Below are 14,461 nucleotides of genomic sequence, written 5' to 3'. Positions count from 1 at the left end.
GTGAGGACCTGTAGGATCTTCTCATCCTTCTCTTCCCAGAGGATTAAGAAGCAGAATGATAAGTTTACGCACCCCCTCACACTTTACACAAAGGATTTTTAACATGAAGGATCTGGAAAAGAGGGCATGTATATAAAAACAGTTGATGGAAGGCAAAATGAAATCAGACCTACAGCCAGCCAAGGTGAGCTACAAGATATGAGGAACTAAACGATAAAGTGGCAGATAAAACACTGCTGAAAAGTGTAAATTAACACATATTGGAAAAATAACCTTAAATATACTTAGCTAAACCAGAACTCATCATTATGTTTTACCCATCAGGAAAAAGCTCTGAGTCATTTTGGATACTTCGCTGAGAATAGCATTCAGCAGAAGCCAAAAATGCAAAAAATGCTAAGAATTAGTAGGAAAGAATTGAGAACAAGATAGAGTATAAGCATTCCATGCCCAGCTCTTCAGCAGTTCTAGTCACATCTCAAAAATAATGAAAAAGAATACAAAGGGTACACAGATTCAAGAATGGTCAGAAATCGCAAATTTCTACAAAAATAAAAAAAAAAAGAAAAAAGCAAAAAAAAAAAAAAGCAGCACTTCAATCTGAAAAAGGAGGGACCTCTCTAATTTGAAAAAGAGACATTTCTGGGTAGAAACAGAAATGAAATTTAAAAGAAATTATAAGTGTTAGTTATAAAGTCTCTGGCCAAGGAAGCTCTAACACATAGATGATTAGTTCCTGTCTTGAACTAGGCAAATAATTTCTGTGACCTTGACATCCAGTTCTAATGATTGCCAGTGAAGTGGATTTAGTTCTTAAATGAAAGCAATGTGAACAAAGAGAACAACAGAGGATAACTATCTTTATACCAATTATGAGTAATTAGCATTACGGAAGGAATGGATAGATATTAAAGCAGAAAGAAGGAAGAAAAGACTTTCTTCCATTACATGTACATGCTAAAAGTACTGCCAAGACTAAAATCCTGTTGCCGTAGGATAGTATTTTGCTAGATTCCAAAGTAACCTTCTCGAAGAAATAAACACACCTCAGTCAGAAGAATGCCAGGCGTCTCCCTGCTTTGTCGTATTTTATGTTCTTAAATACGAAAAAAAATTCAAATGTTTTGAGGAAGCTATTGGATGGTAAGTCACTGAATGTGTTTTCAGTTTTATTAGAAAAATAGTAAGGTTAACCATATCAGAAATATTGAACTGTCAAGGAGAAAAGACAATTCCAGCACTTTTCAAATTAAGCATGGATACATACACATGTACTCACACAGTAAACTATGTTCTTATTTTTACACTCATTAAAAAAAAAAAAAAAAATCCATTTGACTGCAATACTATTTAATAGAAAATACAGGGGAGAATCAGTAGACTCTTCTCATCCTTCTCTTCCCAGGGGATCAAGAAACAGACTGGTAAGAAAGTTTACACACCCCTCACAGCCTTTACATAAGGTATTTTTACAGTTGTCTTTCCTCCTCATTATTATCTGCCAGAATATGTCTATTTTTCACATTGACACTACCTTACCTATCAGATATAGTCACTTGCACAGTGCTGCTTACACTTCTGCTCCCAATGTCTCACATCTGGCTGAGTCAGAAAAAAACATGAAAATAATCTCAGATCATCTGTACAAGTTGGGGCAATATTTTAAAGTTGTGCTTACAGCTCCCAGTGTTTTTCTCCTGAAGAATGTATGGACCAGTCCAACACAACACAGTTTCTTTAATTATTATTTGCTTGCCAGTATGAATTAGGTTTCAGTAGGAACAGAAATGTAAAATAAACTTAAATATATGGTTGGTCTGACGTATAATGGCGGGTTTTCCCTAGGATATTCAGACTTTGGAAAAAAAGAGAAACAGTCACATGATTTTACAGCTCCAAAAGTTACTTTATAGTAAGTAGCATTTTCCTGGCATTCTTAGTAAGCCAGATCTATAAGAGAAATTCAACAATGTGACTGCTTTAATTACAAATAGATAGTACACGTTAAAGCTTTTCATGCACTATTTCTGTGCTACACATCATAGGCTAACTGTACACAGACAAATAAGAATCTACACCCAAGGTCAGAGCAGCCAAACTGTATTTAGTTTTTGACTGTCAAACTTGGTAAGCAGCCTACTTTGTTTTCTACCAATGAAAAGGGCTCACACCTTGTCCTCCTATTGCAAAGCCTGCAAGACACACTAAGTAATCAGCGATCAGTAACATCAAATCTTGGGAGTGCAGTCAAAGAAACATGAATATAAGAAGGGAACTGTTCTCTTTTTTAAATGCCTGCAACACTCAATTCACAGTCTCTGAATACCTATCACCTTCACCCAAAAGATAGTTACAGCAAGCATCATTCTTTGTGAATTGTCTCTTAACATTAGCAAGATTATTCATACATTATGGGGCTTAGAGTAATTCAATGCTAAAACAAAAAAAAAAGGCAGAATCCTTACACACTGACATCACACGAGCTACTCAGGATTTAGACAATATGAAAAATTTGTAAAAAATATTAAAAATTAAATCTATTGATTACAAACCACTAAGGAGCTGCAATCCTGTCACTTCTTTAGCCTAATTTACCTCTATGGCAGACAAACTTTGAATTTCTAGGTAGTGAGAATCTGTCCCACAGAGGAACAGAAAACCTAACACAATAGAAATAAGTGATCTAGGATCAGGCTTGTTGACCTCTTTTGCACATGAACTCTCAAAATGGAAACTGCAAGGGAATGTCTAAAGAAAGAAGATGGCCACAAAACTAATTTGCATCTATTATAAAATTTTGCCATTTCTTTTTCTTTTTTTTTTTCTTTTTTTTTTTTTTTTTTACTATCTAGAGGAATTCCTCTTTCTTTTTTTCTCTTTAATTAAAGCACAATGTTCTAATTTTGTAATAAATAAAATAATAGATCTAGTATAAGTAAAATATAAGTAAATCTAATCTGCCACGCGCAATTGTTTCCATGGTCACATATACAGGCATGCCTTTCCTTATTTGAAGTATTTAATTCCAATTCTTGTCTTTGGCACAGGAATCAATGGTTATGAAATGCTTTTCATCATCTTTATCACATAGCTATTTTAATTTCAATGTTTCAGTGATTCAAACATCATATTTTACGTATTTTCTTTGGTTTCAAATTACTGGGTCCAGTAACCTTATTTAAATGATATCCACAACTATCCACCACAAATTAGGAAGAAAACATAACCTGTTCATTCTATCATTATGACGGCAATTTCTTCAAGGAAAGAAGAGATGATCAACTTCTAAAATCTTAGTTCTCTTTACTAGCCTTCTCTACTATCTACATCCCAGGCTAAGATCATTAGGAAACCATCTTCCCAACAGTTTTGGCTCATGTATTGTAAGAAATGAGAAAGATGGAACTAAAATGACTAGCTTTGAAAAAAGCAATTCAGGGTAATAGGCTTCACTAAACATTTTCAAATCTTTGCTTTATTTTCTCTACATAATATGCAATTGACTATGATTCAAGGAATGCTTGACAAGCTAGATCAAACAAGATATAACACTTTCATCTATGGTTTTTTTTAAATCTAAAATAAAATTAATAATAATTACACTTAGATCTTTAAAATTAAGATTGTGTTAAATTGTGCTGAATATGTTTCTAAGCCATGTAAAAATCTTTTCTCCAACACAAACTTTTTTGTTGTTAATGTTTCTTAGTTAGAACGTTTATTTTAATTTCCATGGTGCTTAATGGCAAACCACTAAATTCATTCTCTAAGCATTTGCTCCAAGTGTTTTCTGTTTTTAACCCTCTTGCAGATAAAATTTTTATTTCTCATTTTATTAAGAAGAGGATAAACTTGAAAACTAAGCATGCCATTTTTGTGTTTCACTTAAAGGAAATTCTATCTTTTTTTTTTTTTCCTCCCCCTCCAAACTACTCATTAGTCAGTTAACTCAGGAAACAACAGCAGGATCTAGAGAAAACAAACAGGAGAACTACAGTACTTCCTAAAACAATTCCTTTGCCACCCTTAGGGAATGGTACCATGTTTTATTTTTCTGACACGTGAAACAAACAAAAAAGCCACTTAAATTCTAAATGCATGTAAGCACGCTTTTGAACTAAGTTGAAGGAAAAAGAAATTTTTATGTAAAAACACACTTTTAGTTGCAACTAGTACCTTAATCAAACAATATACTGCACAGCCACAAAAATGTGCTCTTAGAATCAAGTTACATTTTCTTCACTTTTGCAGCAAGGTACAGCAATGGCATTTCAGTTATCTCGTTCACCATGTTCATACTTGGTCTTCAATTGTAACAACACCAAGCCAAAATCAAGCATAAGTAAGCTACATAACTTATCTAGTTAAATAAAGGCATGCAGAATTGATTTGTTGCATTGTCTCCCATGAAGCTGCACAGCTGATATGGTAATAATCCTTAAGGAGGTTTATATATTGAAGACACACTAAGGGTGCTTTAAATGGGTGTGGTATATTATCAATCTTAATATTAGAAAGTTCGCCAATTTAAATAATTATTTCATAACAGAAATGTAACAGAATATTAGAACTGTTAGTTTAAGAAGGCTTGGGATGCAGTAGTTCAACTCTAAATCATTTGAAAGATCCAATTATTCACTGTATATGTTCATGTATATCCTTCATTACATTTTGCAAATGTTTTGGCAATCTTAAAGCATTCAAAATACTAGCAACATATCTATGTTAGTAAAATTTTATTTGAAGAAGGTTAAGAATTGATTCATGACTGCAAAGGAGAAATGATGACTCCACAAAGCAGTGAAGTAAAATTCACCAATACAGTTTATCAAACATGGGTAACCCATAATGCAGCTTCGGTACAGGTTCTAATCATTAAGATGTTAAATTCATTTTGTTATCTAACATTCAGTCTTCTGCACTTCTGAAGTAAATCTGTTTTAAGATACTCCAAAGTTAGCATACTTTTTAGTTGTCCTGAGTGCATAGTCCCATGTTGAATTTAATAAAGTAACTTTCATCCCTGAACATTCATCTGCAAGGAACACTGAACTCAAGGGGAATTATGTTTCATGGTTATAAACTAAAATATAGTTTCTATTGCTCATTAGGCAAATCCAGCAATGGTTTTTGTTTTCCAGTTTATCAAGTTTCAGATCAGAAAATTACGAACATTTTTCACAGACACTAAGCTAACATCTGCCTCCTTAAAAGAGTGAACAAAGACAGGAACCTGGTGTTACATGTTTTCTTTGTGTTCCATGTACGGCAATCTGTAACTGATACCTTTTTTTTTAATTATCAACTTATTTAAAATTGCTTTATGGAGCAGCACTCAACTCCAAGAACTTCTGAATGCACAACATACTATTTAACAAAAAAAAAAAAATTGCTAAAAAAAATTGCTGTGGAATACTTTTTAAAAGTATCAGAATATCAAGGAGCTGTCATGCATCTCTTATTACACAAGACTCCTATTGAGTTCTCTGAAAGCAACCACATATGAGAAATTACAGCAAATTTCAAATAAAAAAAAAGTTTCAAATAAATAATGCAACAGGAAAAGTAGATATTACTTAAGTTGATTTTAAGTTCAGGAATTGTCATGATCAAAATAGCGCCCAGTAGCATAGCTGGAGAAGGATACCAAAAACTCAACAAGATGGTGGTTAGAAAGTTGTAACACAAAGCTTCCTGTTTGAAACAGAAACAAATTTAGTATTATCTAGACTAAAGGCTTTGTTTGCTTATTTTTAAGCAAAATAAACTATGCCCAAACAGATGATAAAGCAAAGAAAGAAAACAGGATGTTACCACAGGTTAATTTCTTTCAATTAATCACAGAACAATTTATCAGTCACTAACAAGAATAAAGTATGTAAACTCTTCACTGAAGAAGGAATAAGATCTTGGTCATTTTTTACTTAAGTTTACTTCAACATAATGGGCCACAGCATTTCTACAGTAAGCTGAATAAAGCCAGAATGGAAGGGTTTGTTGCTGTTTTTTCCTTTTTGGGGTTTTGTTGTTGTGTGGTTTTATGTTGGTGGTTTGTTTTTGTTTTTTAAACAGGATCTCTATCTCCCCTTTATTTTTTGAGCATCTGTTTACTGCTGCTGGTTTACCTGATGCTACTTAACCCATGAAAGGAGAAGGAAAGAAGAGAATGACATGCACATTATCTAACCAACAGAAACAATATTTACACACTGGGTAGTCTTCAGGGAAAGAGACTAGTACTTTGAGTGTGTTATAAAGGAAATGCTAAACCTATGACAGGGTGTTTAGAAGGGCACATAAGGGAGCAGGTACAAAGGAGCAGTGCCAATGGTGTAGAACTCCATGAGTTTCTTCAGTCTCAGAGCTTGCATGCTGACCTTAAATATAAACAAAGTAAAAGGTCATCATCAGCAGAGAAAGTGCTTCTGTTCCCTGAAAGTTTCCATGCATCTGATTTTTACCCAAATGCCTTTTCCAAATGGCCAGAAAGCAGATGAGGGCTGCTCTCTCTGGATAATACTTTCTTCTTGGCTGTGCTTCAAAACATCTGTTACATAAGGAAAGTCTAATTAAAACGACTGCATCTACCCAGAAAACTGACATTTATTTGCCATGGGAAGATCCTTTCCACCAATAACATTCCCATGAGCCTGACTGAAGAACAGAACAAGTAACCTATGGGCTGTTCCCAATGACTGCAGAAACCTAAGCACTTTCCCCTTTGGGCCCTGCAACCTTTATGGAATAATATGCAAAACAGGTGTCTATTCTACAACCTAAGAGTGCTCTGCAACTGCTTTAGGAAGAAGACTGAAATACAAACTGCCACCAACTATTAGAAGTGGGTGTGAAAATCATAGGAGAGTCAACAGCACAGGCTTCCATGACCTGTACTTCATTTTTATTTGTAACAGTTTTCCAAAATAGTTTAGATATCAGTGCACAAGTGGACAGTAACTTACACCTCTCCAAATGTGGAAACAAGTTTTTCAAATAGCTGAACTCAAACAGTCAAAAAACAGGTTTTGTTATTTCAGTGATTTTGTATCTTCTCTCACTCACCAAAAATAATCCCCCTCGTTTGTCTGTCCTCCTGCCAGTCTGGGAGAATGAGAGACTGTACTTGCTGTGCCTACTTTTGAGCTTCATATATGCCACAACACCAGCTAGCAAATCAAATGGAATCAGCGACAATTTCACAGCAGAGCCCTTCCCCTTCAACAGCAATACTCCAGGCCTCTCCTCTTACCACAATAGTTATTTGCACTAAATCTGTAGGAACTTAATACTTTCAAGATCCTCTCTGGCCAAACTCAACAATTTAGATGAGTTCAAAGGCTACTGGGAGAGAATGAAGAAAGGGCAGGGAAGAAGGGGGAAGAATAACTGGCTGAAAACCAGAATAACAGCAAGCACAATCTTTATTCCAAGGAAAACAAAACCTAAAATAGATTATGGAAAGAATAAATGCATAGCTAACACTTACAAAGGCTAGTGGCCAATACGTAAAGAGAAGTATGTCTCTAGCACATAGCCATCAGGCTTTTCACTTCAATTCTTTTTTTCTTAGAAAGAAGCTTATATAGCCATATTGTCCGTTGTACTCTGCCTCTTCCTGCAGTAATTTCTAAAGCTGGTGAGCAGTTGAACTGCTGAACCTGGCATGGAAGGCATGGCGAAGTTTGTGTTTTCAGAGCAGATGCAAATTAGAGGTAGATCACCTTAAATGCTCTGTATATACAGAATGGCTTTGAAGTATACAACAAACTGATGTTCTTAGGATCACAGAATCCTTAGAGTCAGAAGGGCCCTCTGATGGCCATTTAGTCCAACTTCCCTGCAATGAACAGAGACATCCACAGCTAGAACAGGTTGCCTAGGAACCTGCTATCCCAACTGGAGTGATGATAGTATAGGCATTGGTTGCAGCTCTGTTGAAAATCAGTTTTCTGCATGTCAAGTATTTACCAGTTTTGAAAAATATAAAAGCTAAAGTTTCACACATTTCCTCCTCTTCTCCTCCTGCACAGACCCTACTAAAATAGGTTCTCCATATAATAATATAAAAACTGTAAAATTTACATTACTGTAAATGAAGCACAGAAATAGACATTTCTACGACTCATACATGCTCAAAATTAGAGCTCTCAAATTCAAAGCATGTGCTAAGGAAAACTCTTGAAATGAATGTGACTGTTGTGCATTACTGGCAACACACAAACTAAAGTGCAGGAAAAAAATGCTGCATAGTTTGAGTTAACCTCAAGTGAACCTTGAAGATTCTTTAAACAACTAGAAATAAAGAGAACAGAACTGTTGCATTGCTTTCTAACATAGCCCCATTTTTTCCTCCCAGATTCTTCCCCCTCCTCCCATACAGCACACTGCTCACAGAAGAGAACAACAGGTAGGAAGTATCTGAAGTAAGAATGCAATTCCACTCTGAGCTTAGAGATGCCAGTGTCTATGTTACTATAGGAAACAGAATTTCCTGATCTCTTCAAAGAGCAACTGGATGTTCAAGGCTTCAAGCTCCTGCAAGATGCTAAGAATTCCATCAGCTATTATTTCATCTATTTTCTTTTTGATAACAGAGTTGCCAGAGCAGCTTCAGGATCAAGGGCATTTCAGATAGACAGCTTTAATGTTACAAAGACAAAGCCTATACAGTCCGCTGCACTGTGTATGTTGGTTTTCACACTCATAGATAAAGAGACTGGAAGAATTTAGAGAGAAAAAAACACTTTCAGCAACTTGTCTTGCAGAGAATTGTGAAGTCGCTCAAAATACTGAGCTCCATCACAGAAGTCACAAAGAGGAAGCTGAATCAAGTAGGAACTGAGTTATCTGTTTCGGCACAGATATTTGCTTTTTATATTTAGGCCACATTTTGCTTACAGGTGGCAGCACATCCCACCCGGGACTTTATGAAAACTCTCTCCTCTTACACACTGGAGAGCTTTGTCATATTCTCAGTCCAATAATCTCCCTGTCCCAGAAAGGGCAGGTGATGAACTGTGGCAATTTGTACATCATTTTTGAGAATTTTATTGCTATAGCAACTGAACGCAGACTTTTAAACATAGCAACAGACTTTTTATAGCGCTTTCTAGGATGTCAAAGTGGCATGTTGTTATATTTTCTAAGCAGATTCTCACAAGATAAGTACACAAGATGATTATACAGTATCTACCATCAAGAGGAGGAAAAAACCTTCCAACATCAAGTATTGTATTAACCATTGAATTTGACAGATTAGCTTAAAGCACGTTGTGAATGTAGTAGTGTTCCAAAAAGTCATGTCACTGTATCATTTGAAAATAAGGTTAGATTAAAAACTTTATGTTTATTTGTGCCTTTTTAATAAAAAGACATGCAAGAAATTCATAGGGCCCTACTCTGGTGGGAATAATGTTACATAAAATCTGTTCTTCACCTTTTAAGCAACAGAAAAAGCAAAACTCTCTTAATATTAAAAGTGGAAGAATCTTCTTGGGAGGTATTGAAATCTGCTGAGACATACCACTAGCACACGATGTGTACACAGACAAGGCTCTTCACATTCCAAATGCAGAAATAGCGATTTATGAGAACCAAGTGTGACTTGCCATGCAATTTAAGTACAATTTACAATTTTCATAGTTTCTTAAAAAAAAAAGAAAAACAGCTACTTTTCTCTGGTATAGTGTTTGTGGGGTGGTAGTTCATTTCTGTATCATTTTTACAAGTGATCAGTGAGAAAGGCTGCTTGCTTTAATTTACTCCCATTTCTTAACACTTTCCTAGACAGCAATACCAGGCAGCAACAGTACACATCTCCTAAGGAACTTTTAGGTATTATTATTCACCTTTCTGTTATGGTTATAGGTCAGCTTTGTATAGAGTGGTATGGTTGATATTTGCTATCTCACCAACAGAAACATCTGACATCTGTTAAACAGGAAATGTAGAACAAAAAAAGGACAATAAATAATTAAATAAAATCCAGCAGGAAATGTGAAGAGCTGAAGTTTCTTATAAGGGTACAAAGTTGTTAACAGTCCAGGGAGGCTCCTCCTTTAGCATGCAGTATATGTATTTTGGAAAGGATATTTGCATCCTGTGTTTTATGCAGGAGAAACTTGTAGCAAGCCCCAAAAGGGCAGCAAGTACAGAAAACTCAGTCTTGCGTACAGAGACTTTAGAATATACCCATAAACTTCTCCCAGCTTCAGATAATTTCACTTGTCTCAGTAAACACAGCAGTTTTAAAGACTCCCATCCTTGCTTTAAAATAACTAAAATACATGGGAATTTTGACACATACCCTTGTTTTTCTACAGCTTGCTCCAATGACTATTGCACTTAACAAAACCAGCTTTTAGAGCAATCCTAATGATTATATATCAAAGAAGAATGATAAGTTTAACTGCTGCAAACCTTGGGGATGTTAAGATGATAGGCACAACTACACTTGCATTGAGAACTAGAAATATTTAGATCTGCTCTCAAAATTTTCCAGCCTGAGATGTCATATATACAGAACATCAGCACTTCCTCCTAAGGCAAACACCGTTCTCCACTGCAACTAAGCCATTAATAACACTGAGCTATTTTCAAAGCCCTGGAGAGGCCAGCCACATTCATTCACTATGTAAAAGAAAAACACAGGAAATTCAGGTATTGAAATAATAAAGCATGTATATTTTTATACATTGTTAAATCGTAGAACCATATAATGGCCTGGGTTGAAAAAGATCATAATGACCATCTAGTTTCATAGCAGGGGGGTTGATTTCCTTTCCTCTCCACAAGTTCTCCTTTGACATATGGAGAGACACTTCATTTCTAATTTCACTGTTCAGCAGCTAGGGCACAGTTCAGCAGAACAAAGCAAGATTAAACAGCAAATTTTAATCTATATATTTGCTTAAGTATGTTTTACTACATGCATGCGTGCACAGACCTTTCTAAAAAAAGGTCACTTCAGAGATGTTTCAGAGGAACCAGAAACAAAAATCAGATCCTGATTCAGAAAAACAAACAAAAATCAGATCCTGAATTATTTTTTTTTCCCCAAAATTTCAGAACTATATGCCGTTCCACAGATCCTACCATTTGCAGGTGCATCTCTCCGAGTTCAAAGCAAGACAGGTGAAAACAGACTCACTGCACCTATTCAAATTCCTCTAGATTCCAGACTCTCACTTCCTACTACTATATGGTTTACCTTTGTGGTCTTCATTAGGAACATGATCTCTACACCACTGAAGTCACGGGAAACTTTGCTGAAGATTCCAAAAGCAGTGGCTCAGATCCAAATTTCCCACATACAGCTTCAGCATAATAAAACGTTCTGCAGAATTAAATAAACACTAATATTTTTACTCTGAAATGAAGCCCCTGGCCCAGATTAATTGCTGTCCTTGACCCAGCAGCACAGAAGATAGGGACACAGTACAATTCTTACTTAAATTGATTTATATTAATAAAGTCTAACTTTTCAACAGCTCTGTTCTTTTCAGAAATTGCAGGAACAAGCACAACAGTCTCCACTCTATTAGTGTCTCTGTTTGGACAGTTACCATAACAAATATATTTGCATACATATCAGGGGAAAGGACATCTTTCTAAAACGTTGTTTTGTGTAGTGACAGGACACAACAGAAGATGCTTTACAAGTAGTCAGGGAAAGAAACTTTCAGGGTTACATACATACTTGACAGATATTGCCTGTCATGTCTGTATTTTTCTCCCCCTCTGCTTTTCCACCCTTTCTCCAAGCAGCCTGCATAACCATAAAAAAAAACATTTTCTACAAGCCTTACCCATCCAAACCCTTAAATGATTGGATGCCCCTGTTGACTTACTCTAAAGACTTGAGGTGTTTCATATTTAAAGGTAGGCAACACTTCTAGCAGGGTAGTTTTTATTTCAGCTATTAGTTATGGGTGTTTTTTCAGTTTGTTATCAAATCTTTCAGATGCTTCACATATTTAGTTATTTTTTATTTGAAATTAAATATCTCAAATGATTTTCCAGTTTGTGAAGTTAAAGAATAAACCCACTGAAATAAAGAAAAACAAAGAAAAAGCCTGTTATCCACATACTGAAAAAGATAAATTACAGAGGATGCTGACACAGCTCAAAAACACCAACAAAACCGGACTATACTATAGGCCATTTGCTCTAAATATCAAATCATCTGTTTTTTAGAGCTTTAAGGACTCACCTTCCAGGGAGAGAAACTCGGTGATTAATTCAAGTTTTTTTTCTTCACAACAGTCACAGATCTCATTCTCCTTAACCTACCACTACTTGTGTCCACAAGCAAGAATTCTACAATTCACTGAGATCAACTAGATAAGGCAAGATAACTCCATAATGTATGACAAACATACATGCATGATTCTCAAAGTAAGAAGCTTACAGTTGTCCCTTCGCAGTACCAACTCCTTAAATCTCAGTTGCCACAATCGCTCTCACCTAACTTTTCAAAACGTGATTTGTTACCAAACTAGAATTAAAAGCTGACAGAGAGAGCAAATAGTTCCAATCTTTACCATCAGTTTTCCCATCCTCCTCTCACAGAATCACAGAAGTGTAGGGCTTGGAAAGGAATTCTGGAGAATATCCAGATCAGTGCCCTGCTAAAGCAGGTTCCCTACAGTATGTTACATAGAAATGTGTCCAGGCATGTTTTGAATATCCCTGGAGAAGGAGACTCCCACTGGACACCTTCTTAAAGTGCTCTCAGAGTAAAGAAGTTCTTCATCTTTCAGTTGATGAATTCTTAATTTTGGCTGCTTTTGTCAAGGCTAGAAACATAGTTGAGGATGATACCACTATTAAAAATGATTCAGATGTATAAAAAGATGGAAGGAAAGTAGACATGCAGGTTTTATGTCTACAGCCAACTTGTAGCGTAATCCAGATGGACACAAAGCACATGGCTTTATGAAAGTTAAATACAAGGATAATCCTAGGACCTCTAGCACAGTGCTTATGTAAACACAGTTTTTGCTATGCACAAATAAAGAAACCATGCTATTTGTATCAAATTACACATAAACATAAGTTGCTGAAATGCTACAAAGTATTGTATAAGAAATATACACTTAGTTCATACTTAGGGCTTAGACACATTAGTTATTCTAGTCTGTATACAGAGTTTAAAAAAACAATTTATTAAAAATTTATGCACCTTCCTTATTCTATTTAAATTGAGTTTTGAGAAGTGCCTAAATCATCACCAGTTAAACTCATGTGAGACTAACAAAACAGAACAGGGATTTTTGGAGCCTTGAAAACACAGGAATATGTAAAGAATGAAGACTTCCTAGTTATTAAGCATTTAACATACCAGACTTTCTAAATTTCCACTGCTAGTTCTAACCAACTGTCATACTGAGTTTAAGTGCAGTAACTGTTACTACTTGCAGAGGAAACGCTATTTTCAAAACTTAAAAACTCCCAGTTTCTGCATTACATGAACCAATTTCATAGCATAATCACTCCACAAAAGGCAATTTTGATGATTGCAGAGGATCTTTTACCAGATGGAACCACGCTACATGTGATTTGAAAATCTACACACTAACATGAGTTGTTGCTAGTATGTTAATTACAGAAACCTGTCTGGAGGTTCAACAAGCACTTCCATGTACCAAGATAATTCTTACATGGTGTTTATCTATTGAAAAGAAGCCTTACAAACATATCAGTGAGACAAAAAAAAAAAACCCACAAAAAAACCATATATTTTAATTAACTGAGAAAAATAACACTACACTGCAGAGCGGCTACTAAACAGCACAGATAAAGCTGAAGACTAAAACACCAGAACTAATAAATACTGGTACTTCTCATATTAAAGTAAGCATGTTCTTGTTTGAATCCCCTGTCATCCCCGTGCAGCGCAGCAATTAGACAACTCTATAGTGTTAATTTACCTCTAATGGGATTAAAACCAAACACCAAGTATAAAGGAATGGCTCCGGAAATGTCCTTTTAAAAGACAGGTTCCAGACACCCGTAGGTAATCCATCAAAAAGAACAACTTTGGCACTGTTTAAAATAAGCACGTGAGAAGAAAAATCATATAATAAACTAAGAAAATAAAAAAAAAAAACAACTGTTAAATATCTGTTTCCTTGTAACACGTACTACTGCTTATACACTCTAACGATTAGTGCTATACAGATAACATTATCTGTAAACAAGTTGCCTTGAATTACTTACTGATCACATACCTTTGTTAATCAAACCTCAGTATAATTAACACGGCTTTTTCTTTTTCATTCTTTTATATTCCCGAAAAGTACGCAAGAAGAACTGGATGATTATCATTCACTTTTTAAGCAATTAAGATCTATAAAAGGTACAGAATTTGACGGGAGGGGGTGGGGAGGAAACTTGGGAGGGGAAGAAGCAGAAAGATAGAACAAACAAGCCACTCGGTATCATAACAGCAAGGTACTGT

At 35.5% G+C, this 14,461-nt stretch overlaps 1 protein-coding gene across 33 annotated transcripts in view; it reads right to left on the bottom strand.

Moving 5' to 3' along the window:
• The window catches only part of IRAG1 (inositol 1,4,5-triphosphate receptor associated 1), a 76,259-nt gene that overhangs the window by 39,540 nt on the left and 22,258 nt on the right, over positions 1-14,461 (bottom strand). For 15 of the 33 annotated variants that reach the window (XR_014946441.1, XM_085548482.1, XM_085548495.1 and 12 more), the window contains exon 2: positions 11,210-11,335. The exons of 15 other annotated variants lie outside the window; for them this stretch is intronic. The gene's annotated coding sequence lies outside the window, so the exon portion shown is untranslated. Of the gene's footprint in view, positions 1-11,209; positions 11,336-14,231; positions 14,353-14,461 lie in introns of those variants that run through there. 3 more of the 33 variants (XM_015864013.3, XM_015864024.3, XM_085548498.1) reach the window with 3 other exon arrangements.

Source organism: Coturnix japonica, chromosome 5 (genome assembly GCF_054131305.1).
Source record: "Coturnix japonica strain WE chromosome 5, WE-NBRP24, whole genome shotgun sequence".
NCBI classification, from domain to species: Eukaryota; Metazoa; Chordata; class Aves; order Galliformes; family Phasianidae; genus Coturnix; species Coturnix japonica.
The sequence above is the reverse complement of the archived record's forward strand: the minus strand, read 5'-3'. Positions and strand labels throughout refer to the sequence as shown.